The sequence below is a fragment of the Somniosus microcephalus genome, chromosome 4 (assembly GCF_052327205.1).
Source record: "Somniosus microcephalus isolate GS21.2 chromosome 4, FLI_Smic_1.0, whole genome shotgun sequence".
Classification (NCBI taxonomy): Eukaryota; Metazoa; Chordata; class Chondrichthyes; order Squaliformes; family Somniosidae; genus Somniosus; species Somniosus microcephalus.
Window position 1 is genome coordinate 130,068,483 of NC_140990.1, and position 17,260 is coordinate 130,085,742.

At 43.9% G+C, this 17,260-nt stretch overlaps 1 pseudogene; it reads right to left on the reverse strand.

The window, feature by feature from the left end:
- Positions 1 to 7,737: 7,737 nt before the first annotated feature.
- LOC147119769 (uncharacterized) overlaps positions 7,738 to 17,260 on the reverse strand; it is a 34,553-nt pseudogene continuing 25,030 nt past the window's right edge.

A 17,260-nucleotide genomic window follows, 5' to 3' on the forward strand; every position in this document is an offset into this window, starting at 1 on the left:
CCTTGAATATACGGAATGACTGAGCATCCACAGCCCTCTCGGCTAGAGAATTCCAAAGATTGACAACCCTCTGAGTGAAGACATTTCTCATCATCTCAGTCTTAAATGGCCGACCCCTTATCGTGTAACTATGACACCTAGTTCGAGATTATCCAACCAGAGGAAGCACTTCTCAGCACCTACTCCATCAAGCCCCCTCAGAATCTTATATGTTTCAAAGAGATCACCTTTAATTCTTCTGAACTCCAGAGAGTATAGGCCCAATCTACTCAGTCTCTCCTTATATGACAACCCTCTTATCCCAAGAATCAATCTAGTGAAGTTTCGTTGCACTCCCTATAATGCACGTATATCCTTCCTTAGATACAGAGCCCAGAATTGTACACAATACTGCAGGTGTGGTCTCACCAAGGCCCTGTACAATTGTAGCAAGAATTACTTACTGTTGTACAGCAAACCCCCTTGAATTAAAGGCCAACATGCCATTTGCCTTCCTAATTGCTTGTTGCACCTGCATGTTAACTTCCTCTGTTTCTCGTACAATGAAAGCCAAATCCCTCTGAATACCAACATTTAATAATTCTCACCATTTAGAAATATTCTGTTGTTCTATTCTTCTTTGCAAAGTGAATAACTCCTCCTTGAGGGTATCATATTAGCCTGGATAGAGGATTGATTAAGGACAGAAAGCAAAGTTTATGCTTAAACGGGTCGATTTCAGGTTGGCAGCCTATTACTAGTGGAGTGACAGAAGAATCAGTGCTGGCCCCTCAGCTATGTAAAATCTATATTAATGACTTAGATGAAGGGTTTATCTACCCTGCTAGTTACATCCTCAAAAATATCTAATAGATTTGTCAAACGCGATTTCCCTTTCTTAAAACCATGTTGTCTCTACCATAACATATTAAGATTTTCTAAGTGCTCTGTTACCACTTCCTTAACAATGGATTCCAGCATTTTCCCGATGACTGGTGTCAGGCTAACCGACCTGTCGTTCCCTGTTTTGTCTCTCCCTCCTTTCTTGAGTAGCGGTGTTACATTTTCTACTATCCAATCCACTGAGACCGTTCCAGAATTTAGGGAATTTTGGAACATCAATACAAATGCATCCACTATCTCTGCAGCGACGTCTTTGAGGATCCTATGATGTTAACATCTGGTCCACGAAATTTGTCGAATTTTATTTAAATTAATTTATCCAGTACTTTTTCTTTACTGATATTAATTACTTTAAGTTTCTCACTCCCATTACACTATAGGCTCCCCACTATTTCTGATATGTCTCTATGTCTGCTGCTGTGAAGAAAGACACAACTTTTGTTTAACGTCTCTGTCATATTCTGACTCTTCATTATAATTTTTACTGTCTTAGCCTCTAAGGGAGCAAAGTTTACTTTCGCTACTCTCTTCCATTTTATATACTTGTAGAAGTCTTACAATCTATTTTGATATAATTCGCTAATTTATTCTCATTCTATTTTCTCCCTCGTTTTCTAATTTTGGACATCCTTTGCTGTTTTTTAATACTCTCCCAAACGTCAGGCTTGCTACTCTTCTTGGCAACATTATAACCATCTTCTGTTAATATAATAATATCCTTAACCTCATTAGTTGGCCACGGAGGGATCACTTTTCCCGTGATGATTTTATTTCTCAATGAAATGTACATTCGTTGAGAATTATGAAATATTTCTTTAAATTTTTGCCATTGCTTATCTACCATCAAAACTTTAATCTATTTATCCAATCTAACTCGCCCTCATACCTGTGTAATTGGCTTTATATAAAATTAATTCTCGCTTCATACGTAAGTACGTCACTCTTGAACTCAATACGATTTTTTTCATATTATGATCACTCTTCCACAGAGGATGCCTTACTATGAGATTAGGAATTAACCCTGTCTCATTACACAAGGCAAGATATAAAATAGCCTCTTCACTGGTTGATTCCATGACATATTGTTCTAGGAAAGTGTCTCGAACGCATTCCATGAACTCGTCCTCGAAACTGCTTTTGTCAATTTGATTTGTTCCGTCTATGTGAAGATTAAAGTCTCCCACGATTTTTGCATTACTTTTGTTACAGGCTCCTCTTATTTCTTGAATAATACTCTGCGCAAAAGGATAGGTACTGTTCGGGGGCCTACAAACTACTCCCACCAGTGTTTTCTGAACTTTGTTATTTGTTTTTTCCACCCATACTGATTCTACTTCCAACTCTTCTGAGCCAAGACCCTTCCATACTACTGTTCTTATGTCGATGTTTATTTTCAGTGCTACCCCCACTCCTTTTCCATTTCGTCTGTCTTTTAGAAAAGTCAAGTACACTGGAAGATTTAGTTCCATACCTTGGTCACCTTGCAACCAATTCTTTGTAACGGCTATTGAACAAACCCATTTTTCTCTATTTGTGCCTTTAATTCCTCTATCTTGTTAGGAATGCTTCGTGCATTCAGCTAAAGCGTGTTTAATGTTAACTTTTTCCATTTTGTCTTGATTTGGCCTTATTCAAAGATGCATTATTACCGTTAAATTCTCTTTTCCTTCCTGTCACACTCCATGTATCTTTATCCAAATCGCTTTACAGCCTTGAGTTTTCTCTTTAGATTTATAAGTTTCCCTTCAGTTGACTCCTCCCCCTTTTAGGTAAAAGCCCTATTAATGGAATGAAGGGATATGGGAATATTGCATGAAAGTGAGATGAGGTAGAAGATCTTATTGAATAGCGGAGCAGGCTTGAAGCGCCAAATGGCCTACTCCTGCTCCCATTTCTTATGTTCTTATATCTACAGCTTTAGTTATTTGATTAACCAGAACATTGGTCACAGCCCGGCTTAAGTGCAGCCTGTCGCATTGGAGCAGCTGTCTCTTTTCCCAGTACTGGTGCCAGTGCCCCTGAATCGAGGGGTCTGTCTCTCATACCACTCTTTGAGTCACGCATTTAACTCTATGATCTGTTTCACCATATGCCAATTTCCGTGTGGTTCAGGGAATAATCCATTGGTTATTACCTTTGAGGTTCTGCTTATTAATTTGGACCCTAGCTCCACAAACTCTCTCAGCAGGAACCTTATTCTCAGTTTTTTGTTGTTGGTTCCTTCGTGGACCACGACAACTGCATCCTCCCCATCTCACTCAAATTTCTTCTCTGGTGGTTACGAGATATCCTTAACCCTGGCAGGCAACAAAACCTTCAGAACTCCCAGTCACGGCTGCAGAAAACAGTATCTATCCCCCTGAATATACTGTTCCATAGCACTACCACAATCCCTTTGACCCCCTCTGCCCCCGCACTTGAACGGCCTCCTTTACCACAGTGCCGTGGTCAATTTGCTCATCCACTCTGCAGAATTTCATGTCATCCATCGTGGCCGCAAGAAGTTCGTACCTGTTGGATAATGGCAAAGTCTGAGGCTCCTGTATCACTTCACCTGGAGGTCGACTCAGGCACACCCTCCTGTCCATGACCACTAACCAGGCCTACAATACTTCCTATCCTAAGAGGAGTGACTGCTTCCTGGATCAATGTGTCCAGGTAATTCATTCCCTCCCTGAAGCAGACATTTACTGCAGATGTGGTTGTCATGGATCGCAATGCTCCCACATACTCCCACATTCTGCAGTTGTGGCACACCTTCTGCAATGCCAACCCTATCAAACCTTGTTTTATTTATTTAATTAATTAAAATTTATGTATTTAACCAACTTAGCTTATAGTTCTAAGTTTTTAACTAATTACTTGATCTAGCTTAAGTTATATGTAGATTAAATTAAATAGTCACCAGTTGCATTAACCACTACAAGTATTGAATTCAAAAGCAGCACCTCCTTCCCCCTCTGTACCGAACTCTCTCACCAAATTCCCACGTTTACAGTCTGCTTATGATGCACTCCATTTATGTCAACTCTGTACAACCATGCTTTGAGTCAGCAGGTGGCTTTTTTTTAAATACACATTTTCGAGCCACACCCAGGCTACAAGTGATAACTGAACTTCCTGCTCACTGTAATTACCCCCTATTCAGCTAATCACTTAATGCTGTCAACTGTTATCAACCAGTGACAGACAGTCTCTGTTAACTCGTGATTAACTTGCAGTTTATTCTTTTTACACTTTTTAATGTTCTAAGTCAGATTCCAAATGTTAAAACTAAATATCAGATTGAGACCTACTCACCCACGACTTACCAGAGTTTAATCTTATCGAATTCCCAAAATTAAACTCTGCTTAAAATGCACTCTGTTTATGCCCACTCTAATCTCACTCTGGTAAATCATTTGAAACAAATGGGTGTTGGTAAAACATGAGATGCAGTTGCATTCAGCAGAAAGCGAACCATAAACCGAATGGGTATAAGACATATGCCATGATTTTGTTAGTTAGAAAGAAGGAAAGAAGAAAAGAAAGTGGCATTCGAGCTCTTGCAGTGAGACAGGCTTGGAGAAGCCATTTTTAAGATGTCTTATTAAATTAAGGCTCAGTAAGTTTTGTACGCAGGGCTGACGTGCTCTGTTCTCTATGATTGGTTAGAGTGCTTTAAGATAAAACTTTTATCGCTAGTAAACGAAGTGAATTATAAAATCTGGCGCTGTATCAAGTTGTTGGAACCTATTTAAGGATGAGGAATGAATAATCCAACAGAGGTAACTCTGCCCACTGAGCAACCTTGATCAGAAAACCCAGCCTGGTGTACAAGTGAAGAGCACTGGCTCTATGGCACCCAAGGCCTTACCCTTCAATACACAACCCTGCCTGTTGTACACGTGACTGGCATTGACCCTGCCCACGTGATTCACGCTAAATTTATCGATATTTACTTATGTCTGCCAGTTGTGGGTCTGTTCCCCGGCCCCATCTAGATCTGCCTGTAATTTATTTATTTATCTCATCTAACGACCCAACACTCAATCAATTCCTTCTATCATCTCTGAGTTTGTGGGAAGTAACCCCGATGTCTTCTTGCAGATCATTGATAAAGATCGTGAAGAGCAACCGTCCCATCGCTGCTCCTTGTGTAACTCCATCAGTTATAGGTCCACAAACACAACCACTTCCATTAATAATTAACTCTCTATAAGACAACGCAGCTGGTTCCTTAATAAACCCAAAAACTACCTGCTAAACCCACAGAGCTTAACCTCATTCTGTAAACTTCCATGTGTCACATTGTCAAGGGCAATTTGGAACTCAAGATCCAGAATTGTAACCGAGAAACCTACAACCAACCGAGTAACTTCGTCAAAGTTTCAATCAAGTTAGTGAGACGAAACTTTTGTCTGAACCCTTGTTGTGCTTCTCCAATAATCCGTGTTCCACTGATGATGCATTTAACTGCAGTGTAACTAATGAGCCTTTAATTACCCGGTTCTTACATTTTCTTTATTAAATCTTAGAACCACATGTGCCTCTCACATTTCCGTGGAACAATTCCAGTCCCAGCGAATTGTTCAATATATGAGCACGGGGCCCGTGGAGCACAGTCCTCATTTCTTTGAGCGCCCTCTGTGGCTCATTTCAGGCCCAGCAGGCTGGCCAATTTTAAGAACCTTACTGACCGTGCTAAATCCGGATAAACTTTGTCAATTTCAACTTTAGGATTATCACCGCCGTTACTCACACTAAGACAGCCATTAAACGCGCTGGACTGACCTATACTGAATGTAATTGTGCTGAACTAGACCTGTCCACACTGAATGAAACGGGACTGAAATGTACCAGTTCACACTGAATGTAACTGCGCTGAACTGTATCAGTCCAAACTGAATGTAACCGTGCTGAAATGGACCTGTCCACGCAGAAAATAACCGTGCTGAACTGGAATAACAACAGAAGACGCTGGAAAAACTCAGCAGGCCAGGAAACATCCCTGGAGAGTGAAATAAAGTCAACGTTTTGGGTCGAAACCCTTCTTCAGAACTGAGAACAAAAGGTAGGAAATGAAATAGATTAAAATGCAGTTTGGGGCAATGAAATGGGGGAGGGGATGAAAGAAGTGGCATTAAGAGATATTCAAGGTGAGACGAGATGGTAACAGGACAGGTAAAGAAACAAACAATGACTCTAGATGAAGTGTGAAATGTGCTGGCAGAGTGAAAGACAGCCGCCATGTGGGAAAGAGAAAAAAAGGAAAAGGCACAAACCAAAATAGAGGATAAAACATGACAATATTAGGGTCCGAGGTTATGGTCTGAAATTGTTGAACTCAATATTGAGTCGGGAAGGCTGTAGAGTGCCTAATCGGAAGATGCGGTGATGTTTCTCAAGCTTACTCTGAGTTTCCGTGGAACAATGCAAGAGGCTGCAGGCGGTGAGGTCTGAGTGGGAATGGAATGGTGAATTGAAATGACAGGTAACCAGAAGCTCGGGGTCACCCTTACAGATTGAACGGAGGTTTTCTGCAAAGCAGCCACCTAATCTGCATTTCGTCTCCCCAGCGTAGAGGAGACCACATCGTGAGCAGCGAATACAGTATTCTGGATTGCAGGAAGTACAATTAAATCGCTGTTTCACCTGGAAAGGCCATTTGGTGCCCTGGGCAGTGGGAAGGGGGACCTATATGGGCAGGTGTTGCATCTCCTGCGCATGCACGGGAAGGTGCCGGGCAAAGGCGAAGGTCTGTTGGTGGTGATAGAGGAGTGGACTAGGGTGTTTCAGATGTAGTGGTCCCTACAGAATGTTGAATGCGGAGGGGAGGGGAAGATGCGTTTCATGGTGGGATCACGTTGGAGGTGGGGAAAAGGCGGAGCATGATCAGTTGAATGTGGAGGTTGGTGGGGTGTAATGTGAGAATGAGGGGAACACTATTGTGGTTCCAGGAGGGAGGGGCACGGGTGAGGGCAGTAGTGCGGGAGATCGAACAGACCCCGTCAAGGGCTGTTTCAACCACGGTAGAGGGGAATCCTCAGTTGAGGGAAAAGGAAGACATGTCAGAACCACTGGTGTGGAAGGTGGCATCGTTGGAGCAGATGCAGCGGAGATGAAGGAACTGGGTGAATGGAATAGAGTCGTTACATGAGGCGGGGTGGGAGGAAGTGTAGTCCAGGTAGCTGTGGGAGTCAATGGGCTTGTAGTGTATGTTGGTCAATAACCTATACCCAGAGATAGAGATGGAGAAGTCGAGGAAGGGAAGGGAAGAGTCAGACATGGACCATTTGAAGGTGAGGAAAGGGTGGAAAATGGAGGCAAAATGTATGAAATTGTGTAGTTCAGGATGAGAGCAGGGAATGGCACCAATACAGTCAACAATGTACCAGATAAAGAGTTGAGGGAGGGGACCCGAATAGGAATGGAACAAAGAGTGTTCCACTTATCCCACGAAAATGCAGGCATAGCTAGGATCCATGTGGGTACCCATACCAACACTTTAATTTGGAGGAAGTGAGTGGAATCAAAGGAGAATTTGTTCAATGTGAGAACAAGTTCAGCCAGGCAGAGGAGGGTGTTGGTGGATGGGAACTAGTTGGGCCTCTGTTCAAGGAAGAAGTGGAGCGCATTCAGGGCATCCTGCTGGGGGATGGAGGTGTCGAGGGATTGCACGTCCATGGTGAAAAGGAGGCGGTTGGGACCAGGAAATTGGAAAATGTTAAAGTCGCAGAGGGCGTCGGAAGAGTCGCATATGTTGTTGGGAAGGGCCTGGACAAGGACTGAAAAGATAGAGTCGAGATAGGAAAAGATAAGTTCTGTGCGGCAAGAGCAGGCTTAAACAATGGGTCTACCAGGGCAGTCCTGGGTTTATTTGGTCTTGGGAAGGAGGTAGAAGCGGGCTGTGTGTGGTTGGGGAACTATGAGGTTGGTGGCCGTGGGGGGAAGATCTCCAGAGGAGATTAGGTCAATGACAGTCTTGGAAATGGTGGTTTGATGATCGGTAATGGGGTCATGGTCCAGGTGGAGGTAGGAGGAGGTGTTGGAGAGTTGGCGTTCAGCTTCCGCTAGGTAGATGTCAGTTCACCAAACAACAACAGCACCACCCTTGTCAGCAGGTTTAATGACAATGTCGGGGTTGGTTCTGAGAGAATCGAGTGCTGCAAGTTCAGAGGGAGGTAGGTTGGAGTGAGTGAGGGGTGCTGAGTAATGGAGATGGCCAATGTCACGGTGGCACTTAGCAATGATAAGATCTAGAGACGGTAAGAGGCGAGAGGGAGGGGTCCAGGTTGAATGAGAATTCTGAATGCGGGAGAAAGGGTCAGATGTGCGGGGGGAAGACTCCTGGCCAAAGAAGTGAGCATGGAGATGAAGGCAGCGGAAAATGAGCTCGGCATTGTGCCGAGCTCGTAATTCATTAAGGTGGGGGTGAAAGGGGATGAAGCTCAAGCCTTTGCTGAAGACTGATTGTTCGGGGTCAGAGAGGGGAAGGTCAGAGGGGATAGAGAATTCACGGCAGGAATTGAGACTGGGAGAAGGGGGGTCAGAGGAAAGTGAAGGGTAGAATGTTCTGGTGGGGCGTTGGTGTTCAAGAGTTGATGAAGCTTGCGATCCTTTACATCGGAAAAGAAGAAAAACATTTTTTGTTGAAGCGTCGGATGAGTCAAAGATGAAATGTAACTGTGGACCCAGACGGCTTTGAGATACAGAGCGTCGGTGCTGCTAAAGAGGGAGGTCGAGAGTGTTCACGTGGTGCTGCATGGCATTGAGCATGGATCTCAAAATGCGGCGAGAGCAGTAGTTCGAGGAGCGATGGATATCTTGGAGATATTTGTAATCCTGGGTGGATCCGAAACATGAAGGGTGGAAGTTTAGTTGGAATCCACGTGGAATAAGTCGAAACTAGAGACAGTTGTTGGGGAAAATGATGTGCTGTGAAACCGAGTCTTGGCAGATACCTGATCAAACACAAGAAGGGATACTGAAAGCAATGAAGATGAACAAGCTTGAAGAGCCAACCGGAGATCCCGTCAAAGAGAAGAGCAGAACTTCTTCAAGGTAGCCATTCCTAGAAGAGGTGTGGCAGTGAACAAAGCACTAATATGAAAGCAAAATACTGTGGATGCTGGAAATTCGAAATAGCCACAGACGATGCTGGAAAACCTCAGCAGGCCAGGCAACATCCATGGAGAGAGAAATAGAGTCAACGATTCGGGTCAAAAACCTTCTTCAGAACTGAGAAAAAAAGCAGGAAATGAAACAGATTAAAAGGTAGTTTGGGGGCTGGGAAATGGGGAAGGGGATGAAGGAAGAGACATTACGAAATATTCAAGGTGAGATGAGATGGTAATAGGACAGGTAAAGAAACAAACAATGTTTCTAGATGAAGTGTGAAATGTGCTGGCAGAGAGAAAGACAGCTGACATGTGGGAGAGAGCAAAGAAAGGAAAAGGCACAGACCAACAGTGTGGATAAAAAAGATAAAAATATAATAGGGGCCGAGGTTATGATCTGAAGTTGTTGAAATCGATATTGAGTCTGGAAGGCTATAAAGTGCCTAATCGGAAGATAAGGTGCTGTTCCTCGAGTTTACACTGAGCTTCCATGGAACAATGCAAGAGGCCACAGATGGCGAGGTCTGAGTGGGAATGGAACGGTGAATTGAAATGACAGGAGGCAGAAAGCTCGGGGTCATCCTTACAGACTGAACGGAGGTGTTCCACAAAGCTGTCACCCAATCTGCGTTTGGTCTCCCCAATGTAGAGGAGACCGCATCGTGAGCAGCGAATACAGTATACTAGATTGCAAGAAGTACAAGTAAATCGCTGTTTCACCTGGAAGGGGTGTTTGGGGCCCTGGACAGTGGGAAGGGGGTGGGGAATGGACAGGTGTTGCATCTCCTGCACTTGCATGGGAAAATGCCGGGTGAAGGGGAAGAGGTGCTGGGGGTGATAGTGGAATGGACTAGGGTGTCTCAGAGGGAGCAGTCCCTATGGAATGCTGAAAAGGGAGGGGAGTTGATGATGCATTTGGTGGTGTGATCACGTTGGAGCTGGTGTAAATGGCAGAGGATGATCCGTTGAATGTGGAGGCTGGTGGGGTGAAAGGTGAGGACAAGGAAAACCCTATCGTGGTTCCGGGAGGGAGGGGAAGGGGTGAGGGCAGTAATGTGGGAGATAGAATTGACTCAGTCGAGGGCGGTATCAACCACGGTTTAGGGGAATCCTCGGTTGAGTGTAAAGGAAGACATGTCAGATGCACTGGTGTGGAAGGTGGCATCGTAGGAGCAGATGCGGCAGAGATGGAGGAACTGGGAGAATGGAATAGTGTCCTTACATGAGGCGGGGTGGGGGGAAGTATAGTCCAGGTAGCTGTGGGAGTCAGTGGGCTTGTAGTGAATGTCGGTCAATAACCTAGCCCCAGAGATGGAGATGGAGAAGTCGAGGAAGAGAAGGGAACTGTCGGAGATTGTCCACGTGAAGGTGAGGGAAGGGTGGAAATTGGAGGCAAAGTGAATGAAAATGTCTAGTTCAGAGAGAGATCAGGAACCAGTAGCGATTCAGACATCAATGTGCTGGAAAAAGAGGTGAGGGAGGGGACCCGAGTAGGACTAGAGCAAAGAGTGCTCCACAAATCCCGCGAAAAGGCGGGCATAGCTAAGTGACATGCGGGTACCCATGAAACACTTTAATTTTGAGGAAACGAGTGGAGACAAAGGAGAAGTTGTTCAATGTGAGAACAAGTTCAGTCAGGTGGAGGAGGTTGCTGGTGGATGGGGACTGTTTGGGCCTCTATTCAAGGTAAAAACGGAACTCCCTCAGGCCATCCTGGTGGGGGATGGAGTTGTAGAGGGAGTGAGCGTCCATGGTGTAAAGGATGCGGTTGGGGCCTGGAAACAGGAAACTGTTAAAGCAGTGGAGGGCATCAGAAGAGTCACAGATGTAGGTGGGAAGAGACTGGACAAGGGCAGAAACGATAGAGTTGAGATAGGAAGAGATAAGTTCCGAGTGGCAAGAGCAAGCTGAATCGATGGGTCTACCAGGGCAGTCCTGTTTGTGAATCTTGGGAAGGAGGTAGAAGTGGGCTGTGCGGGTTTGGGGAACTATGAGGCTGGTGGCCATGGGGGGAAGATCTCCAGAGGAGATGAGGTCAGTGACCGTCTTGCAAACAGTGGTTTAACATACGGTAGTGGGGTCATGGTCCAGGTGGAGGTAGGAGGAGGTGTCGGAGAGTTGGCGTTTGGCTTCCGTTAGGTAGGGGTCGGTCCATACTGAATGTAACTGTGCTGAACTGGACCTTTTCACAATGAATGTAACCGTGCTGAACAGGGTCTTTCGACACATGAAGATTACTGCGGAACACAACCTCTACACAGTGACTGTAACCGTGCTGAACTTGGCCTGGCACACTGAAAGTAACTCTGCTGAAATGCAACGATCCACACTGAATGTAACTCTGCTGAAATGGACCTGTCCACACTGAATGTAACTGTGCTGAACTGGACCTGTCCACACTGAATGTAAATCTGCTGAACCGGACCTCTCCACACAGGATGTAACTGTCCTGAATTGAACCTGTCCACAATGAATCTAACTCTGCTGAACTGGACCTGTCCACAGTGACTGTAACTCTGCTGAACTGGAGCTGTCCACACTGAATATAACCGTGTTGAACAGGACTTGACCACAATGAATGTAACTGCTGAACTCAACCTGTCCACACTGAATGTAACTGCTGAAATGGACCTGTTCACACTGAATGTAGCCGTGCTGAACTGGAACTTCCGACAATGAATGTAACTCTGCTGAACTGGACCTGTCCACACTGAATGTAACTCAGCTGAAATGGATCTGTCCTCACTGAATATAACCGTGCTGAACTGGACCTGTCCACAACGAATGTAACTCTGCTGAACTGGACCTATCCGCACTGAATGTAACTGTGCTTAACTGGACATGTCCAGACTGAATGTAGAGCTGCTGAACCGGACCTCCCCACACTGAATGTAACTGTCCTGAATTTAACCTGTCCACAATGAATCTAACTTTGCTGAACTGGACCTGTCCACAGTGAATGTAACGGTGCTGAATTTGACCTGTCCACAGTGAATGTAAACGTGTTGAACGGGACCTGTCCACACTGAATGTAACTGTCCTGAATTGCACCTGTTCCCACTGACGTAACACTGCTGCACGGGACCTGTCAACACTAAATGTAACCGTGCTTAACTGGGCTTGGCCACAATGATTGTAAATGTGCTGAACTGGACTAGTGCACACTGATTGGATCTGTGCTGAGCTAGACCTGTCAACATAAAATGTAACTCTGCTGAACTGAACCTGTCCGCAATGAATATAACTGTGCTGAACTGGACTGGTCCACACAGAATGTAACTGTGCTGAACTGGTCCTGTCCACACTGAATTTAACCGTGCTGGACGGGACCTGTCCACAGTGAATGCAACTGTGCTGAACTGGACCAGTGCACGTGGAATGTATCTGTGCTGAGCAAGACCTGCCCACACTAATTGTAAGCGTGCTGAACTGAACCTGCCCACATTGAATTTAACCGTGCTGAATTGGTCCTGCTCACACTGAAAGTAACTGTGCTGAACTGGACCTGTCCACGGAGAATGTAACTGGGCTGAACTGGACCAGTCCACGCTGAATGTAACTGTGCTGAATTGGACATGTCCACACTGAATGTAACTGCGCTGCACTGGACCTGTCTACACTGAATGTATCTGTGCTGAGCTGGACCTGTCAATACTTAATGTAATTCTGCTGATCTGAACCTGTCCACATTGAAAGTGTCTGTGCTGAACTGGACCGGTACACAGTGAATGTATGCGTGCTGAGCTGGAACTCTACATACTGAAAGTAACGGCGCTGAGCTGGACCTGTCCATACTGAACGTAGCTGTGCTCATCTTAACCTGTTGACACTGAATGTAACCGTGCTGAACAGGACCTTTCGATGCTGAATGTAACTCTGCTGAACTGGACCTGTCCACACTGAATGTAAATCTCCTGAAATGGACCTCTCCTCACTGAATTGAACTTTGCTGAACTGGACCAGTCGACACTGAATATAACCGTGCTGAACTGGACCTGTCCACAATGAATGTGACTCTGCTGAACTAGAGCTGTCCACACTGAATGTAAATGTGCTGTTCTGGACCTGTCAACACTGAATGTAAATCTGCTGAACTGAACCTGTCCACACTGAATATATCTATGCTGAACTGGACCAGCCCACAGTGAATGTATCCGTGCTGAGCTAGACCTCTACACAATGATTGTAACTCTGCTGAAATGGAGCTGTCCCCGTTGAATGTAACTGTCCTGAACTGAACCAGTCCACACTGAATGTAACTCTGCTGGACTGGACCTGTCAACCTTAAATGTAACCGTGATTAACTGCATTGACCACATGAATGTAATTGTGCTGAACTGGACCTGTCCACACTGAATATGTCGGTGCTGAGCTGGACCTCTACACACTGAATGTAACTGCGCTGAGCTGGACCTGTCCATACTTAAATTAACTGTGCTGAACAAGACCTGTCCACACTGAGTGTAACTCTGCTGAAATGGAGATGTCCACATTGAATGTAACTGTCCTGAACTGAACTAGTCAACACTGAATGTAACTCTGCTGAAATGGACCTGTCAACCGTAAATGTAACCGTGATTAACTGGACTTGAGCACATTAATGTTATTGTGCTGAAGTGGACCTGTCCACACTGAATGTATCTGTGCTGAGCTGGACCACTCAACACTGAATGTAACTCTGCTGAACTGAACCTCTACACACTGAATGTAACCATGCTGAACTGCACCTTTACACACTGAATATAACCGTGCTGAACTGGCCCTGTCCACAATTAATGTAAATCTGCTGAACTGTAGCTGTCCACACTGAATGTAAATTTGCTGAAATCGATCTGTCAACACTGAATGTAACGGTGCTGTAATGGAACTGTCCACACTGAATGTAACTGTGTTCAACTGGAACTGTGCACACTGAATGTAATTGTGTTGAACTGGATGTGTCCACACTGAATGTAACTCTTCTGAACTGGATCTGTCCACACTGAATACGCAGACAGTTGGTTAAAGTGGGTGTCCAATCTCGGAGGACTTTTGAGACAGCTGCTCGTGACCCATGCTTACCCGAATGGAGCTGGATAATGGTCAGGAGCGAGAACTTGGCCACGATTACCAGCTGCAGGACCCGAGTTTCTCTGGTCAATTATTGATTATGCTGAGACCTCTTAATTTAGCATTAATGGGTTTAAACCCGTGAAGTCCTCGTCTACAAGAAGCATTCTCACCATGGCAACCTCTGATTCAGCGTTTTATTATATTTTAGACGAACTCTAACCGGGATCATCCTGTAATCCCTGGGTATTTCACTTTAGAGCCAGGTCAGATTTACTTTAAGACACTCCATTCCATCAAAACATAAGCACGACCTGGCAGCGGCTACACTAATTTATTTATTTTAATTAGCTTAATTAATATAAATGATCAAGTCATCTGCTTATCTCCCTGGAGCCTGACATCAGGTATAAATGTGACAATCTATGAGTGGAGTGCAGAGTGCGCTCAGAGCTTCTGAGAGAAATGCACAGGATACCAAAACGTCTGGTGTTTGCCATTGACTATCCCGTCATTGCAGCTATCGGCATTCCAGGTAAAGTATTGAAGTTAGTTAATAATTACGGATATCATTGGTTAACGGTATCAATGTTCCTATTTACTAGGAACGCTTCTCCCCTTTACCTATGACCTTTCCACCGCTTCATGGTATATTTTATCCCCTTTAATGGAATCATTTCTCCTCTTAGATGGTATAATTTCTCCCCCTTTACCGCGATCATGTCTTCCTTTTCTCGACCTCATTGCTCCCCTTTAACGGATTCACTGCCTAATTTGAGAGCCTGGTTCTGCAATATTTGTATTAATGTGTTTTCCACAGAGCCGCCTCTTCAGCAGTACCAGTCTATTTGCTCCGAGGGATGTTTTATTTCATATTAACTGTAGATGTCGCTGCACTGTGAGTGGTATTATCACACTATTATAATGTGTGTGCATATAGTTCCTCTTGTGTTAATAGTGTTTCACTGTGAGTGGTATTATCACACTATTCTAACTGTGTCCATACATTTCCTACAGTATTATTGGCAATTCATTGTGAGTGGTATTATCACACTGTTATAATTGTGTACATATATTTCCTGTAGTGTTATTGGTATTTCACTGTGATGGGTATGATCACACTGTTATAATTGTATACATATATTTCGTATTTTGCTATTAATATTTCACTGAGTTTTATTATCACACTATTATAACTGTGTACATATATTTCCTCTTCTGTTAATGGTGTTTTACTGTGAGTGGTATTATCACACTATTACAATTGTGTCCATACATTTCCTACTCTATTATTGGCATTTCACTGTGTGGTATTATCACACCGTTATAATTTTGTACATATATTTCCTATTTTGTTATTGTTATTTCACACTGAGTGGTATTATCACACTATTATAACTGTGTACATATATTTCCTATTTTGTTATTGGTATTTCATTGTGAGTGGTATTATCACACTATTATAACTGTGTACATATATTTCCTCTTGAGTTAATAATGTTTCAAGGTGAGTGGTATTATCACTCTATTATAACTGGGTCCATTCATTTCCTACTCTATTATTGGCATTTCACGCTGAGTGGTATTATCACACCGTTATAATTGTGTACATATGTTTCCTATTTTGTTATTGTTATTTCACTGTGATTGGTATTATCACACTGTGATAACTGTGTACATATATTTCCTATTTTGTTTTTGTTATTTCACTGTGATTGTTATTATCACACTGTTATAACTGTGCACATATATCTCCTATTCTGTTATTGGTATTTCACTGTGTGTGGTATTATCACACTCATATATCTGTGCACATATATTTCCAATTGTGTTATTAGTATTTCAGTGTGTGTGGTAGTATCACACTATTATAAATGTGTACATATATTCCTTTTGTGTTATTGTTATTTCAATGTGAGTGGTATTATCATCAGTATTGTAGCTGTGTTTATATATTTCCTATTGCCTTCTTGGTATGTCACTGTGAGTGGTATAATTACAGTATTATAGCGTTGTGGCTATTTGTACTTGTACTTCTTGCAAGTTAGAATACTGCATTCACGATGCAGTTTCGTTTACACTGGGGAGTCCAAATGCAGATCGGGTGACCGCTTTGCAGAACACCCCCCTTCAATCTGCAAGCCTGATCCTGAACTTCTGGTAGCTTGTCAGTTTAATTCTCCAGCCCACTCCCACTCTGACCTCTCTGTCCGTGGCCTCTTACACTGTGCTTATAAGGTTCATCAGAAACTCTAGGAACAGCACCTCATCTTTCGAAAAGTCATTTTACAGACTTCCAGATGCAAAATCGAGTTCAACAATTTCAGATCATAACCATTGCTTCCATTTTTCGGACAGCATGTGCTGGCCATGATTCTGTCTTTGCGATTTACACCTCCTCTAGACCCGTCTTTTGTTTCTTCACTTGTCCCATTAGCACCTCCTTTTTATCTTGCACCGTCATCCCTTTATCATTGAACCGCTCCTGCCTTCCAATCATTCACTGACCTTCCCTTTAGTTCTTTCCTCCCCTCGCCCCTTTCCCTGCCTCTGCACTTGCATCTCTAACTTTTTCCAGTTCCGACAAAAGTTCATCGACCTGAAATGTTAACTCTGTTTATCACTCCTCAGATGCTGCCTCACCCGTTGAGTAGTTCCAACATTTTCTGTTTTTATTTCAGATTTCCAGCATCCTCAGTAATTTGCCCTTCTACATATATTTCTGATTGTGTTATTTGTGCTGTACTGGGAGCTGTATTATCAGCAACAGCAACCTGCATTAATTTAGCGCCTTTAATGGAGTAAAATACTTCACAGCAGCGTTATCAAACAACATTCCACACCGAGCCACATAAGGAGATATTCGCACAGCAAAAGCTTGGGTAAATAGTTAAGTTTTAACGAGCATTTAAAGTAGGATATATAGGGAAAGCTCTCGGAGTAATGTACGATTGGGAGATTACAGAGATAGGGAGGAGTGAAGCCCCGGAGAAATTTGCAAACAAGGATGAGAATTTTAAAATCGAGGCATTGCTGGGCTGGGAGCCAATGGAGGTCAGCGAGCACAGTGGTGATGGGTGAATGGGACTTGGTGCGAGTTAGGCTGTGGGCAACGGAGAATTGGATGAGCTCAAGTTTATGTACGGTGGAAGGTGGGAGGCCAGCCAGGAGAGCATTGGAATAGTCAACTCTAGAAGTAACAAAGGAATGGAAGAGGATTTCAACAAGTT